This window comes from Podarcis melisellensis (assembly GCF_964234715.1).
Source record: "Podarcis melisellensis genome assembly, chromosome: 3".
NCBI lineage: Eukaryota > Metazoa > Chordata > Lepidosauria > Squamata > Lacertidae > Podarcis > Podarcis melisellensis.
The window spans coordinates 77,369,248-77,385,748 of NC_138530.1; the positions used below are offsets into that span (position 1 = coordinate 77,369,248).

At 38.7% G+C, this 16,501-nt stretch overlaps 1 protein-coding gene across 4 annotated transcripts in view; it reads left to right on the forward strand.

The window, feature by feature from the left end:
- Positions 1-16,501, forward strand: part of EPHA7 (EPH receptor A7) — a 166,237-nt gene that overhangs the window by 40,491 nt on the left and 109,245 nt on the right. The window lies entirely within an intron of this gene.

Sequence of the window (16,501 nt, forward strand, 5' to 3'; positions counted from 1 at the left end):
GGGCGGGGGTTATTACCTGCTTTTTGCATCCCTGTTCTGTTTGATTTTGGTCAGTGTGTAGGTGTGTTACCAGTTTTGAGTGCTGTCCTGAACGTCACCAGATTTTATTCTGTGAAATAGGTGTTTTGTGGTGCCCACAACAGTTTTTTAGATTTCCAGATGTGCCTCCAGGCCCAAAAGAGTTGGGGGCCCTTGCACTATGTAGACAAAGCAACTCACGTACTGTAACTAACATGCATACAAAGAATAATGTAGGAATGAATGTGGCCATACACCACTGCCAAAAATTTTCTGTTAAAACAGAACACACACAGAATTCTACAGTCTTTCTGCCTGTGTGTTATAATTTTACATATATTGCCTGAGATTCAGAGCAGGTCAGTGCTTAAGTTTCATTCCATGAACTTGAGAGGGGCTTGGCTAACTTTTTTGGATTGGGACAATTGTGCTTCATCACATATCTTCTATCTTGATGATGGGCATTCTCTTGTTCTCACCTGAGTCAAGCAAGAATTCAGTTTGATTCAGCTTGCACAGCCGTTGTTGTTTTAAAAAACCCCACAGGATATTTTTCTTGTAACTTTCAGCTTTCCCAACAACAAACTTTGATGCCAGAAGGGGATTGTAGCTTGAGGTGAGGAACAGCAGCAGTAACCAATCACCCAAGCATTGCTGATCCCGTTTATGCAAATTCATTTATAGCATCTTTGAAAATGGGGACATGTGGGGAGGGGGGGATTTTTTGCAATATATCCATCTCTAAATTTACAAGGGGGTAAATAAATAAATAAGCTACTTTTAACTGTTGCAAGATGTTTAGTGATGTGAAGGGGGGAAAGCATTATACACACAGCCTAATATGCCATGTTCGATTTTGTAGACATGAACAATGCATCGAGCACTTGCCAATGCATGCATGAGCCAGTCTTTATTTCCAAAGAGTTTTCCATAGAAACAGGAGAAGCGAACTTAATAAGAGGCATAGCTTTGCTTTGCTGCTGTGGAAGAAGTTTATCTATTGTGAAGGGTGGGCTTCTGAATGAAACATTTGTCTCCAGCTTCCTTGTAATTGGCAGTATGGTCAACCTTGTCAGATGGATTGGAATAATATGCTGATTTTGTGAGGCTAAAAAGAAATTCATCCTCTGGTCCACTTTTAAAAATTGATATAAGTTTCTTTAGATTTGACAATACCTAGCTGGTTCCAGTCATTCTGATTTTAGCCCATCACTTTCCTTGTACAAGCCAATAACGCTATGCTCTTTGAGGGAAATGTAGTCCAGGGATGAGAGAAGTTTAAGTAGCAGCGTAGGATGCATTCTTTTTGCCACTTTCTAAGTTTTATCTTTCAAATATTTGTCAACTTCTCTCCCTTCTCATGCAAATTAAAGGTGGTTGTTATGGCCTACAAAGCCCCAAACTACTTGGGAACAAACTATTTGAAGGTCTGTCTCATTTTAAGTGAATTTTGTGGCCCTCTTGCACGTGCCCTTGCCTTCTTAACATGTGAGAAAACTTCCTCTGTGGTGGTGCTCTGTATGTGAAGCTCCCTGCTCCAAGAGGTTAGGTGACCATCTTCATTTATTTATTTCTGTCTGTCTGGCAGTAAAAACATTAAATTTTGAACTAGTGTTTGATTCTGTGAGTGAAGCTCTGTGGGTGGGTGGGTGGGTGGGTGTGGTGCTGTTTTGGTTTGGTAATTTGTCTTCTAATGGTTGGATTATTGCTTTTAACTTTTTTTGTTTTTCTTTTCTGTTTATAAGCTACTTTGAGCCGTTACTTTGGAGGGGAAAAGCAGGGCACAATTCTTTCAGTTCATAATAAAATCCAGGGATGCTCAGGAAATAGGTTTTGCATTGAAACAAGGTTTTTCAAGGAAACATAGTAATTGTGTATCATCCTTGGCAAATTTCGAACCTTAAAACAAATCATAGTATTGTGTAACAATGTTTTAGAACAGGGCAGTTGCAACACACGGCCCAAGGGCTGCATGCGGCCCTCAAGGCCTTTTTTGGTGGCCCTCGGCAACATTTGATGCCTCCCAGCTCAACAGCCCTAGCACTACCTTCCCATACCCAGCTAAATGAGTCACTGAACTTTGGGAAGGAGGCACGACATCTCTGACAGGGTCCTAGAATCTTCCCACCTCCTTCCCTTCCCAAAGCCTAGTGGGTTCCCTGTCAAGGTATCCCTTGCTATGAAAGGCTGGACTGCCCTGTTTTAGACGGGCTGATATGTAAAGCACAAAGCTGTTCAAGTTTGTTTTCAGGTAAATAGGTAATGCTGATAAATAAACAATAGCAACACTAAGGCCAGCCAATACAATAAACAAAGAAGCAAGCAAATATCCTTTTAGGCTATTGAATAAACCGTGGGCTGTTAGAAGCTTTTGCAGAAAAATGTTAGATGTGTATTTGTGTTATTCCCCTTCCCCTCCCATTTAATTTCACACATCAAGATTTATAGGTATAATAAGCATTCAGGGCACAGCAATTCTTGGGATAATTAGGGAGCTTGCTGAGATTCTGTTTTTCATGCTTTCCGTCAACATTGGGACTGTGAAATCTCCAGCTTTAAATTAGAGTGGTATGTGGGTAGAACCTAGTAAAGAATTTGTGCCAAGTGATTCTGCCTTCTCCTACGTATAGATTAAATCTGGATCTCCAGTAGCAGTGGAATTAGATGGTAATGAGAAGGCAGAATTCTCATGTGATAGAATTGACTCCCATCACTTCAAATTGCTGGTGGAGGAAATATTTCTCTGAAAATTTCTCTTGTGGAAAACTCCCCTGGATGTAGGACAGTCAGAGTGGTAGGCTGTTTTTTCTCCGTCATACTTTTCTACACAGAGAGATTTTTTTTATACTGGGGGACATTAAAAAATGGTACCTACCGGTATTTTATGGTATTTGCCTAATTATGTGCAGTGTGTAGATACAATCAACTTGTCAGTTTCTACTTGATTGTCCTCCATTGCTATGTCCTTTTTATATTCTTTGAAGTGCAGTGTCTTGAACAACTTGATTTGACTTAGCAGTCATGGTTTCTAGCATCACATCTGTTCAGTTAGTCAAATACAGATTTCAGTTTCTCAGGAAGACAGAGCTGCCTTGAGTACAGGGCTGCCTGTTAAAGTGCTCCTGCCTACATATTATATTATGGCCTGGGGACCTTCGCAACATGTGGCATGTGGTTCTATGTGGCAGTGTTTCTGCTGGTGTGTGGTGGTCATGTGTTTGTCTGTAGCTGTTATTAGAGGATGTTGCATGACAGCATCACCATGCAGCGGATGGAGTCGACCTGCTCTATGTACATGCTAATGTGGATACCACCCAATATGTGGTGTTGGAGTGATATGGTTTGCATAGTGATTGTTATATATGAATGTACCAGTTACAAGTACAATAAATGGCCATGCTATATGGTTACAAGCTAGTTGTAGGGCTCTGAGAAACAATGTATTTAGATAATCTGGAAGAAATGGGGCAGATCACTGTAAAACCTTTAACTTGGATCTAATGTCCAGCCCCAGACTTCTCTGAAGTTTGACCTTCCCAATGTAGTAAAACCAAGGTAGAAATCTAAGCTAGACTTAATTGGGCACATTTGCACAAATACTACATTTCTGAGGTGCATTTCCACCGGAGCCTACACAGATAATCTTGCAAGTGTCTGATTAGCCTTGGGCTAGTTTTCTGTGTAGTTGTTCCTCAGATCTTGCTTCTGTGAAAGATCTCTGTAATTCCTGTTCAATAAGAGCTCGTCTCTTCTGTGTAAAAGTTGCTTTTAGAGAGACTCAGTGTCTATGAATTATCTGCCAGCCTACAATTAAGTTGGGATGAGTGTGATTCGGTCTCAGTGAAGTCATTATGGGATGTAACGATGTTTGAGATACAGAAGAGTTCAGATATAGAAGGTAACAGCACCAGAGTATCTTTGATACACATTGTTAAGCAAAGTGGTACGGAACCTTTAATCATGCAAGGTATGGTGCAAACTAACCATGAACTTCAGCTCCACTTGTTAGCTAGTGGAATCTCCAGAAACTTTTTAAATGGTAACAAGTTCTCTGGGGAATTTGAGACTGCTTTGCCAGCCCTTAAGAAACCTGCTCAGAATACACCAGCATCCCATCTCTGCTCTAGCCTAGTCTTAGTGGCTGCAGGTGAGCCCTGGTAAAGTATAGATGTTTGCAGCTGTGCAGGAAGGTTCAATTTCAACATATATTAGTGCAGCTGTTACTAATCCCAATGCTTGAAGCATGTACTTCAGTCTTTTCACTCATTGCGTTTTGTCAGCACATCCCTTTTAAATCAGTGTTGTTTATATGTGTTATGCTAGATTTCAGGCTATTACTAATAGAGTTTCATGTTGAACATACCACTGGTTTGTACCAACCATCCTTTGGTACAGATAACAGGCTTTTATGGTGCTTTGAGTGTAATTTTTCATAGACTACAGTCCGCGTCAAGAGCATGGAGTACAGGGGTTTTTTTCAGCTGGAACGCAGTTCTGGCACCTCTAAGATGGGCGCCATTGCCATTATAAGAGAACAAAGGAGGCATTGATGGTGAGTTCCAGCACATCTTTTTCTAGAAAAATAGCACTGATGAAGTCCTGTCCCAAATTACAGGTATTTATATTGGTTTGTGGATATTTACATAATTATCACTGTCTCTAAGCTTCAGTATTTCATTTCCCTCTTACTTCACTGTTTACAACCCCGCTCCCCCAAATATGTGTATAACTTGGGGAAACACTTTATGCCTTTGAAGTAATTAATAAAGTAGTTAAGAGTTAAGACAGTTGATAATTGATGAATTATAATTCAGCGGTTTCATGTTGCAGTTTCGTTTTTGAAGTTCTTTTGTTCAGTCATGGCCACTTTAAGGTAATCTACCAAGCGTCCTGAGAGGCTGAAGTGTTCTGCTACTGGTTTTTGAATATGCCATTTTGGATGTCTATTTATTTGTGTCCATTTGTTCTTTTGAAGAGTGGCGTGCTTGTTGTTCTATGGACATTGATGGCTGATGATGACATATATCACATTAGAAGATGAACAGGTGAATAATCCCCTGGTGTTGTGGATGACATTATTAGGTCCTGTAATAGTGTTGCTGGAGTTGTCATCTGGGTCTGCTACAGGGTGTGGTGCTTGTGTTTGTATATGGCGTGTTGTAGCTGGTGAGTAGCTGTTTTAGGTTTTGGAGGCTGTTGTGCATGCTGTTGGAGTCCATGAATACTGTAGATTCTTTTCATGGAGAAATCCATGGCAATCCAGATTTAGTTGTACAGTACTACACCTTCAATCAGATGTAGTTTGCAGAGCCAATGATTGTTAGTGAGAAGAACCAGTGTTACATTCTGTGTTACATACTGTGTTACATTCTTTGCAATGTACTCTTCCCCTGCTCCCAAGCATTCCACTAACAAGTTCAAAATTTATTCAAGTCTTTAAATGAAATCTCCAGATAGGAAAGCCAGTATTGTGACTAGTCTATTGGAATTGAATCCAGGAAATGCAGGTTCAAATCCCTCCAAATTATGAAGCACACAAGTCAACATCTTCCAGCCTAGTTTATTTTATGGGAATAACTAGGAGTATAAAATGGAACATCCAGTATATCCTGAACTCTATGTCATATTTATGATAACATGAAATGTGATAATAAACATGGTTGTAATTCTTTTTTTAAAATGTTTTTATTGAAAGATTTTCTATAAGTAACAAAAGTACATTCAGTGTCTCGATGTTTTTAAGTAGTATAATCCTTCATACAAGTCAATTACAGTCAGTTAGAGACTTTTTTTTGTTCTAGGCAATGTGGGGTTGAAGAGGGAAAGAGAAGTGGGGAGAGAGGGGGGAGATAACATAGGATCAGTATCAGTATCAAACCAGCATAAGATAAAACATACGGATAAACTGAACACATAAGATAAGGGATAAAAACTATTAATTAAAAGGTGATTTTACCATACAAAGTTTAAAAGGATATAAACAAGGACAAATGGTTAAAAGTGACTATAAGGGAAGGAACATAAAGGAGCACAGGTCTTGCATAACATAGAAAAAGAAAAATAGGAGCAGGGGAAAAGAGGGGGAGGTGAATGAGACATTAAACTTGTAATTATTTGCATAGTATATGTGGAGCTTTTAGTCAGCATCACATGGATAGGCATCTTATTTTTGCTGGTTGAGCGAGAGATCAGAGGGCTCAAGGTATGGTTGGTTGCAATTCTAAGCATATTATGTACTAGGGGGTAAATGTCATTGTGCACAGCGACACATGCCTCTGAGTAAATCTGCATAAGATAGTTCTGTACAATAAGAGGGCATGTAAAAAGACAGCTATAAGTGGAAGGCCTTATTATCCAGAAATCATTTAGAACTTGGAAAAACAAAAGCAGATATGCAGCCAACTGTACTATAATTTATTTTTCTTTTACTGTGACTTTAATAAAGGCAATTGCTTCTATCATGTTGTCAGGATTCTCTCCCCCATTCCAGTTGTTCAGCTCCATGACTTTGCATTTGCTTTAGTCTTTAAACAATTCCAAAGGCTATGGATTTGGACTGTATTTATTTATATACGTTCCCTATCCCTGCACATTATTTCTTTGCTATTTGTGGCTAAAACCCACTTGAGTATAATACATTTTGCTTGTTCAGACACATTTACAAATACATTTTCTTATCAGATCCTTGTTGAACATTTACACACCAGGGCATAGTTTTAAGAATGAAAATAAACGAAATTTGAAAATCTTACTTGACCTCTTCCACCTGGTCTCCATCTGTGATTATTCTGTCTCCACAATCTGTCATCTGTTTTTCCTCTGTGTGTTCTTTATCATTTCAGATGGGTGCGTTACTCTGCCCCCCTTTCCCCTTTCTGTATTACACTTAGTGGGAAGTGACATTGCCAAATCCTCAAGTTCAGCCAGGCAGATTTGATACACTATCAGCTGAGATACAGTTTTGATGATCAGGGTGTGCAATTAGCAGAGACAGCTTCATTTCACAGTGCAGTGGCTCCTGCAATACTACTCCGAACTGCAGAGTTATGAGTTTCTGGGAATAACCCCTCCTAGGAAAAACTTCCAGAAAATAAACCTGTCACACAGCTATCAAAATTTCTCTTACTACAACTATACAGACCCTCCTTCTCTTCTTGGTTTATTTAGCCACGTTCCAGCCATTTCCATGCTAAGTTATTTCATTTCCAAATTTCTTTTAAACAAAGACTAATATATATAAACCACACAGCGCTGCCACCTCCCAATCCATGCACAATTGTATTTCTTGTTAAAATGCATTATGAGTTCACCTTATTTTTTTATTGTTTCTCTGTTTTCAGTTTAAAAATTTGTTGTTGTGTTGATTTGATTTATTATATTTCTATGTCTCTTTTCATTACAATGAATCCCAAAGTGGCTTACAAACCCCAAATAACAATAACATGATAGAAGATAAGGAAACGTCACAAATGCAGGTGAAATCATATAGAATAATTAACAGACCAGCAAAGCAACTGCAATCTATAAAACACTGTTAACAAAGCTACCAAAAAAAAGCTAAACATTACAATTACATCAAAAGATACACTTCTTTTTTGTGGCATGTTAAGCAACTTGGAATACAAGAAATATACACATAAGAAATGGATGAAAAACCCTCTTTTTCTGGAGTTATCAGGCAGGTTCCAGCAAATTAGCCCCCCTAGTGGAAGCCTGAGTAAGGACTTCCGCTAGCACAATAGGGCTCTCCCATGGGTGTAGCCAGGATTTTTTTTAGGGGGCTCACGACTTTGTTGAGGGTCAAGACTTTGGTTAGGGGGGCAGAACCAATGTGATTGGTCCATTAGTTAAGTATTTCTATTGTTTTACTCGATTGGGGGAGGAGCTTCCTCCCTGCCCCCCATTGGCTATGCTCATGGCTTCTCCCACTCTCCTCGTCCCCCAACTTTGTGTCGGGGAGCGGGAGAATCCCCAGAACAGTGTTTTGGGGGGATAAGAGGGGAGAATGTTCTGTTGGGCAAGTTGAAAAGGACTATGAGCATTGATTGGAAAATCCTGATGTAAGGGGAAGTTGTTTTAAATTTCATTTTAATGAAGTATTTTTTTTTAAAAAAAAGTGCCTGTGAATCAAATTGTTTCGTGTAAATTCTCTATCTCTAGGTCTTGAAACTTACACAAACATATGTTTCAGTTACACAAACATATGTACCTACTTAACTTTCAGCACAGGAAGACTTCAGCTGAAGCTTGTGATGCACATATAGGCATCCTGGGTAGCTACAGAAACCCTTAAATTTTTGATGGCAGTATAACGGTCTTTCTCTTATCTGATTGTCCTTTGAGTACTGTTTTATTGTCAAACTCAGGTTTATGTCCCCCGCCTCCCCTCCCCTCCCTTTTGAATAAAAGCTTGCTGGAACACTTAGAGCAAGTCACTACCCAAAGAAAACATGAATCTGATATTAAATTATTTTAATTACATTTCAATTGGAAAGCCTATAGACATGTCTGCTTCTGTTTATTATTATGCATAAGCCCTCCAGATTTATTTCTTGCTGGCTTGCCATTAAGGCTTACTAGAGAAAAATTAAATTAAAAAACTAATTCAAATGCACTGTGACAAAGCCTCTTGAAACACCACCTTACCTTATTGCTTTCTTTATTCAGCGGTTTATATCTGAACAGGCCATTTTTGGGACGGATTCACTCGGTTGCAATTGTTGCATCATAATTAAAATGTTATCATGCGATAACATAGTAACATGCAATACTTGTCTTTTATATACTTAGTTTGGATGTAACACCTATATCTCAGTTTAGCCCCTGGGACTGAGCTTTGGTCTCACTGTTTAGTGAATTTCCAGTTCTAGTTTGGAGGTAAACTCTGGTTTGTGAAAGCCATAGTTTGAGTTGGATATTGTAGCCTGGTTTGCATGTCAAAGTAAGCCAAACTATGGCTTAGCAAGAACGTGTCACAGTCACGCTTTCCTACTGTCATAGACCAAGGCTACGTTTAGCAGGTCATCCAAACCTAGACTTCTAGTTAAGCCAAGATTTATTATTGATTACAGCTTGTGGATAGTGAAGACAGAACATAACTACAAGCCAAGGACAAAATCAGAGTGTGCAGACAGAGGAGTGGTGGTATGCAAACAATGGTTTGACTGTTTCAGTTACATGTGAGCTGAACCTTATTTTAGTGCAGAGATTTTGAGCCATTGTTATATGAACCAAGCATAATCATTTTTTTGCGGCGGGGAGACTGGTATATGCTGAATTTGTCACTGCTTGGTGCTTTGATTTACGTATTAGTATATGCACTATTTGATGTATGACGGGCCAAAAAAGCAATATTCAGTAAAATAGAATATTTTCTTGAAAAATGGAACGTACTCTGCAATATTAAACCAATATATTTACCAGGTTCAGCTTTTAAAAAATGGAAATGAAAATGCCTTTTCAAGTTTGGGCACTTCTCTTTTGTGAGAACAATAGACAGTGAGCAAATCTTGAAAGATGTTAGAAATACGTATGACAGCCAGGGTATTATTGGGTGGAGGGGAATAACGAGTCTGAGAGATTCTTGACAAGCAACAGCAAACATTGAGCTGGTGATGGTATGCAGCTAGAGGACAGTCTTATTTGGAGATGTCATTCACACTATTGCTGAGGAGCCATTAAAAGTCTCGTGTTTACTTTGGCTAACCATACAATGTAATTCTTTGATGGAAGCACACATAGACTTTAGACACTATTGCTGTTTAAAAGAAACATTTGCAAGATAAAGTAAACATATTTTAAAGCTAGGCATTTATCACTGCATAGTGTGAGACAAATAAAATAAAACAGCATATATATATATATATATATATATATATATATATATATATATATATATATGCTATCTCACAAGAATGTATTAGGTGCCATGAAAAACATAACAGATGACATCTTTGACTATTAAAAAAAATACATTTTAACATGGTCATGATGACTGAGAATTATAATGGAAAAAGTGGTCTATGATAATAAAATCTCCCTTTCCTGTTGCCTTTCCCCCTCTATTAAATGCTGATTTGTTATATTAGATGCTTTGATTTCAGTTACTTCCTTCTTTGCAGACATATTTTGAATATGTATTGGTTCTTAAAATGTCTTTGCTAGTGTAAAATGATACTTCTTTATTTACTGCCTTTATCAAAAAGAAAGCTTAAGGTAACAGAATATAATTAAAATGTGTAAAAGCAGATATTTAAAAACTTACTGGAAAAAAACCATCAATAAGAACAGAAAAAATAGCATCACTAAAATCAAAATATACCTAATGTAATAGTTAAAGCTGTGAATTCCCACAATATGCTTTTGAAAAGAAGCATATATCCTGGAACCGTGTGTTCAATGTCTAATCAAAAATTTGCATTCCTGGGTTCTCCTGTGTCATGGGTTGCAAAATAATTGCACTGGATTACTGCATTAGAATACTCACAAATCTTTATTCATTGCACCATGTTGTTTCCATCCACCTCATATGCTGCTCATTTTCAGTATTAGAAAATGGTTATATATCAATGACAGGAGGTCTGGATTTGAGGCTATTGTAATTATTCCCACTGAGACACTGTCAATAGGATTAAAATGAAGATTCTGGATCTGTCCTTCCAAGAAGAGGTCACAACATTAGCAGTAAGATTCCTGTTTTGGCAAACTGCATTTTCAATTCTGAATTGCAGAACATTAATATGACATAAATATCTAAATGTTGCAGTAATAGGAATTAAAGAACTTAGACCCTCCCAAATCTACATTTAAAAAAACCAAGGACATAGCAGCAATGTATCCTGACCTAGGTTTATGTAGCTCTTTTAGAAAGGCAGAGGCTCATAGGTTTCTTGTTACAGAACTGTCTTATTTTTATTTTATTACTAATCTTTTAGCAGCTGTATAACTTCAGTAATGAAACTTCTGAATAAACCCAACCACTTTAAAAAAGAAAAGAAAATGGAAGATATATAGGGACAGGCAGACAAACAAGAAAGAAAAATCCAAGTAAAATTCACTTAACAATATACAGTTTGCTCTTATATTGAAACAAAACAAAGATTTATTCGCTCTTTAACAGACGGAAGAAAAATAAACCAAAGTCCTAACTCTAATAGCAAGTAAATTTCCTCTTTCAGACAGGACTGCTCAGTTTAATAATCTGATTGTGAGCAACTGGTATCAGAATATGGCATCAGAATTTATCCTGCTCTGAGTAGCACTTCCTACCTTCCTCCTCCCCACAAAATACTTTATATTAATTTCAATATTACTCTTTTCTAGATGCCTTGAAAAGTGACTGATAAATAACTAGAATAAATAAAAAGAAAGGTAAGTTCAAACTGAAATACTAAGAATGTGGGAAGAGCCTGCTGGATTGGACCAATGGCCCATCTGGTCCCACAGGCTTGTGGGAAACCCTCAAGCATGGCCTGAGTGCAACAACACGTTCCTTTCCTGCGGCTTCCAGCAATTGGTATTCAGAAGCAACAAGGCACTGATTCGGCAAGCTAGAATTGCTTGGACCCCATAGATTTTCTATTCAGAGAGAACCTTGTCCTACTGGTTCTCTCCATTCCACAAGGTTTCTCTTATACCCACTATATCAGTGCTTTCTTCTAAGTCCAGGCACTCCCAATTTGCCCATATTGGCTCAGAAACCTTTAGTATTAGCATGTAAACACTTCCATACAGTTTCTCTCTTTGCCACTTGCATTTTGGCCTGTGATTATTTGGTATCTCTGAATTGCTGTCCTGTGCCCCAGTATGCACAATGCCTACTTCTATGCCTCCACCATTTTCATTTCCATTAGTTTTTCCATCTTCACCCCAGGAGGTTGATCTGACCCAATCTGGACCCTCACCAGCTCCTGTTGGCTTTCACCTCAAAATCAGTTCACAAAAGCTGCTCTGCCACCCTGGTCTGTTCCCAGCTCACATGGATCCCTTCCCTTCTGTACAAGCCTGGCTTGTCCCAGAATGTTCCCCAGTGCCAAACAAATCCCAGCCTTCATTCCAACATCGCCATCATCTCATCCATGCATTGAGACTACAAAACTGCCTAGTTGGCCATATTAATATCTACATTTCCTCAAATCTGTCAAGAAATATATCTCACTCTACATGCCTTCTGCTGTAGCTCTTCTTTTGTCTCCGCTGCTCTGCCAGCACTGGAAACAGTGAAGTGTAATTGAGTTCCTCATACCCTGAATACGTGGGGAGAGAACTGTTGCATAGGTCCTGTTTGCGAGCTTCTCATAGGCATGTTTTTGGTCATTGTGAGATTAGGATACTGGACTAGATGGGTGTTTCGCCTGATCCATCAGAACTTTTCTTATATTCTTAGAATTGCATTTGTTTATAGGAGGGGGGAGTTGTGTGATGGCACTCAACTAAGTTTCATTCACAGTAGACCTACTAAAATTAATGAACCTGACCAGTGCTATTTTTCTAGAAAAAGAGGTCACCATGAATGCTGCCTCCTTTCTCTTAGAATGACAGTGGCACCTACCTGAAAGGTGCTGGAACTGAGTTCCAGTGAGTTATCCATGAAAAAAAGCCCTGAACCTGACTAAGCTAGGTCCATTAATATCAATATGACTGCTCTGAGTAGAACTTAGTTGAATGCCATCATTTGCTTTTTGTATGTTACCCAGTTATCTTTCCTTATGTCAAACATGGGCAATAAGCGTCACTTTGCTGCTGTAAAGTGTCTTTTCTCTGTGTTAGAGAGATTGGATTTAGAAGGGTGCACATTTTCTAAGCAGTATTCCTTTTACTTGGGATATATTCCATGGTAAAGGGACAGCCCCCATTCCTTGCCAAAATAATATTTATGCTCTGGAAGAGGATTACAACACAGAAATAAGCTTAAACCTTAGTAGCAAGTGATAGCTACTTGAGTCCACAGTGATTTCATTTGTGAATGTGACTTGTGTTACAAGCCTTCCATGAAATTTTGTTGTGCTACTCAGTTCTGATTTTACATGAGATTTTTCTTTGCAAAGCAAACAGTTCAATAATCACAGCCTCACTGGCCCTAAGGGACACATTCTCAGAGGCATTAGAAAGATCACCAGAGACACTGAATATACAATAGGTGTCTAAATGACATTTTTACCTTTGGTAATCTAACCCCAGAGTGCTTTCACATGCTGCATTCTAAAGCAGATTAAAATGACCAAACTGTCACTTGAAAGGGCCAAGGGAGCTATTTACATAGGGTTCCCTTGAGATGGCTGCCCAGTGCATTTCAGTGATTGCTGATCCAGTCTAGGATCCTGGATGCAAAATGTGCAATGTGCTAATAACAGTGCAATGTTCTTTTTAAACCATGGGCACTCTAGGTTATTGCCACTCAAATCAAAGTTGCATTTCTGCCCACAAAAAAAGAGAGAAGGGGAAAGATCTTTTACTCTACCTTAGTCTTGTATGTGACAAAAAACGCTCCTTTTCAGATTCAAGAAATGGCTTCTGTTTAGGTGACACAGATCTATAACTCCACCTCTGTATCTTTGGCTCCATCTTTGTCACACAGCAAATGGCAAAGATTTGTTTTCTACTTCCTCAGAGGTCAGGGAAAGTTCTAATGGATTTCAGCTACAGAAGGGTAGATTTCAGTGAAGGTGCTTATTAATTTTAAGAGCAGTTCGACAATGGAACCAATTACATTTGGCTGTTCCTTTTGGAAGTCTTCAAGCAAAGTCAGCTGTTTGTGGGTGAGATGAGGTCCCCTACAAAGCGCTCGATGACTCTCTACGGCAGGCACAGGCAAACTCGGCCCTCCAGATGTTTTGGGACTACAACTCCCATCACCCCTAGCTAACAGAACCAGTGCTCAGGGATGATGGGAACTGTAGTCCCAAAACAACTGGAGGGCCGAGTTTGTCTGTGCCTGCGCTTGCTCTATGGCAACTGTATGTTGGCACCGGAACTAGTTCTAACTGGGAGTGGGGCACACACTCCAAAGGTTAAGTTAAATTAACTTCCACAGCTTCTGTATTTTCTAATTCTAATTCTAATCTACAGCAGCACACCAGCAACAACCAAGACTTTTTCATATTTTTTTTGTAACAACAACAAACAAACAAACAAACAAACAAACAAACACCAAAATGAATAGATCTTGACTGCCTCTTTTTGGAGGTAGTAGCCATTTTGTGTTAGGATGCACCTCTAGCACTCGCCATTTTCTGACTGGTGCTCTCAGCTTCTTTTCAAAATTCCAAATGTGCCCCTCGGCCCAAAAAGATTGGCGACTGCTGCATTAAATTTATATATTGTTGCTTAATTTTAGGGCAAATCGCTGCAGTAGAAGAAACCTTTTGTTAAACAAGTAGTAAAAAGTGATAGACCACCACAAATATTTAGAATACAAGTGTCTCTTCCCTTTGGCTGTGATTTCTGAACACACGTATGTGTACGCATTTGACCGAGGTAGGACTTTGGGGCAGGTGGAACAGAGGGAGAGGGAGTAGTAATCATACCCAGGGAATACCCACAGTGGTATCCATTGACTTACAGGATATTATTGTGAAACGGGTTCCTAGAAAACGCCTGTGATTGTTACAGCTGATCTAGTGTATGCACCACAGCCACTATTCTATGACTTCCATTTTGGAGCCATGTTTGTCTGTGACTGACAACTTTCAGTATCCGTGACACTGAATAAATACAAAATGTTAGTTTGATTGCATTACTATTTGTGTTCAGCAATACAAATTTGAATTCATGCCGGTTCAGATCTCCTATCTCATTACTTTAGACATGCTTTTTCTGTGATTCACTTGCAGTTTGCTGGGCTTACATAAATTATTTGCTCCCAGATGCACTTTTATATGCTTTTATAGCATTGCCTGAGTTTGTTTTACAATTGATTTAACAACTTAAATGATCATAAAATTTGCAGGCTTCAGTGAGAAGTGGATTTTCTGTTAAAGGTGAAGAGGGTAAGTTCCCAATTGGTTTTCTGCTCGTTCTCAAAAGTACCATGGAGAAAGTATGGGCAGGTAGAGAGTATGGGCAGCACATCCTTTACAATTTGTGGTATAAGCTTACCATATTTGTGGTCCTCTGTACCAGTCAGTTCCATGGGTTGGGGTGGGGGGACAACGATGGACGGACATAAATTACTATAGACACTGATATTCACTACATTGTGGACAGCCAATGCTGAAAAAGGACTCCGTATGAGATGAAGGCATGTGTGTCTATAAAGCTGCTTGCATACGTATTTATTGGTTTTGACCTATAAAGTTATAAACAACTTACCTGCTCACTTACAACCCTGCTCCATGGCTGTGATTGCCTGTTGAAGTCCTCTTGGTTGTGCTGCAACCTATGGATGTTTTTTAACAGCAGCTAGGGAGAGGACTTTTTCTATGGTGGTGCCTTCTCTAAGGAATCACCTGCCCTCTGAGCTTAGGCAAGTTCTAGCATTAGTGGCATTTCAGCACTTATTGAAAAATGTATTTATGTTTCCACGCTTTTGTGGTGCTTACTTCTACTGAGTTGTTGTGATATAATCCTGCCCTAGATTATTAGCAGCATTTTATTTCTTTGTAAGTTTGATGTTTAAATTGAAAATCTGTTGTATTAACTTTCAACTATGTGTGAAAGGCTGTTATAAATATGTTTCAATATATAACATTTTACACACATGCACACACATGACTGGAAATTTGCATATTTATATATGCAAAAGAATGGCTGACATTGTTGATGTTTTGCTTTTATTTTTTACTAGATTTACGTCTCTAAAAATAATTGTTTCATTGCATTTATGTAGTACGTGCTGTTGAAGAATATTTTATAAGTGTCACTGCATAGCCTTCTATATAGAACTAACCGAGACACTAATTGAGAGACCACACAAGGGGCTTTGGGCTGGAACAGTCAGTGCATTCCTCATGCACTTTCCTCATAGCCTGATAAACTCAGCTATGGGAGAAAACAATTGTTTTGTCATTTAGCTGTTTTGATAGATTTGGCTAAAAGTGAATCAAATATATGTATAGGTTTAGTGCTATTTTTGAGACAGCATGGTGGACCTTTACTTCAGTTAACAGCAAAGATAACTGAAGGGTGATTCCTTCCATACTGACACAAGATGCTCCCTATTACAGCACCAGTGTACTCTAAAAAGTGTACTCTAAAAGTCCAGTCCTATCCCCCACAGATGTACTGAGGGAAGGATATGGTATTGTTGATCATAAGGCAAAAGATTCCTGCATTCCAAGGGGTTGGACTGGATGAGCCTTGGTATCCCTTGCAATTCTATTATTTTATGATTATACATAATAGTTTGATACATTTTTTCCTAACTGCAGAAAGGCCTTATTTTGGTAGTCCTTATGGAAACTGGAATTATTATGTAGCTGAGAGGGGATAGGTTTTTCTAATGAAAGCTGTAGTGTGTAAGTTCAGCTGATGTTAGAAACCATTT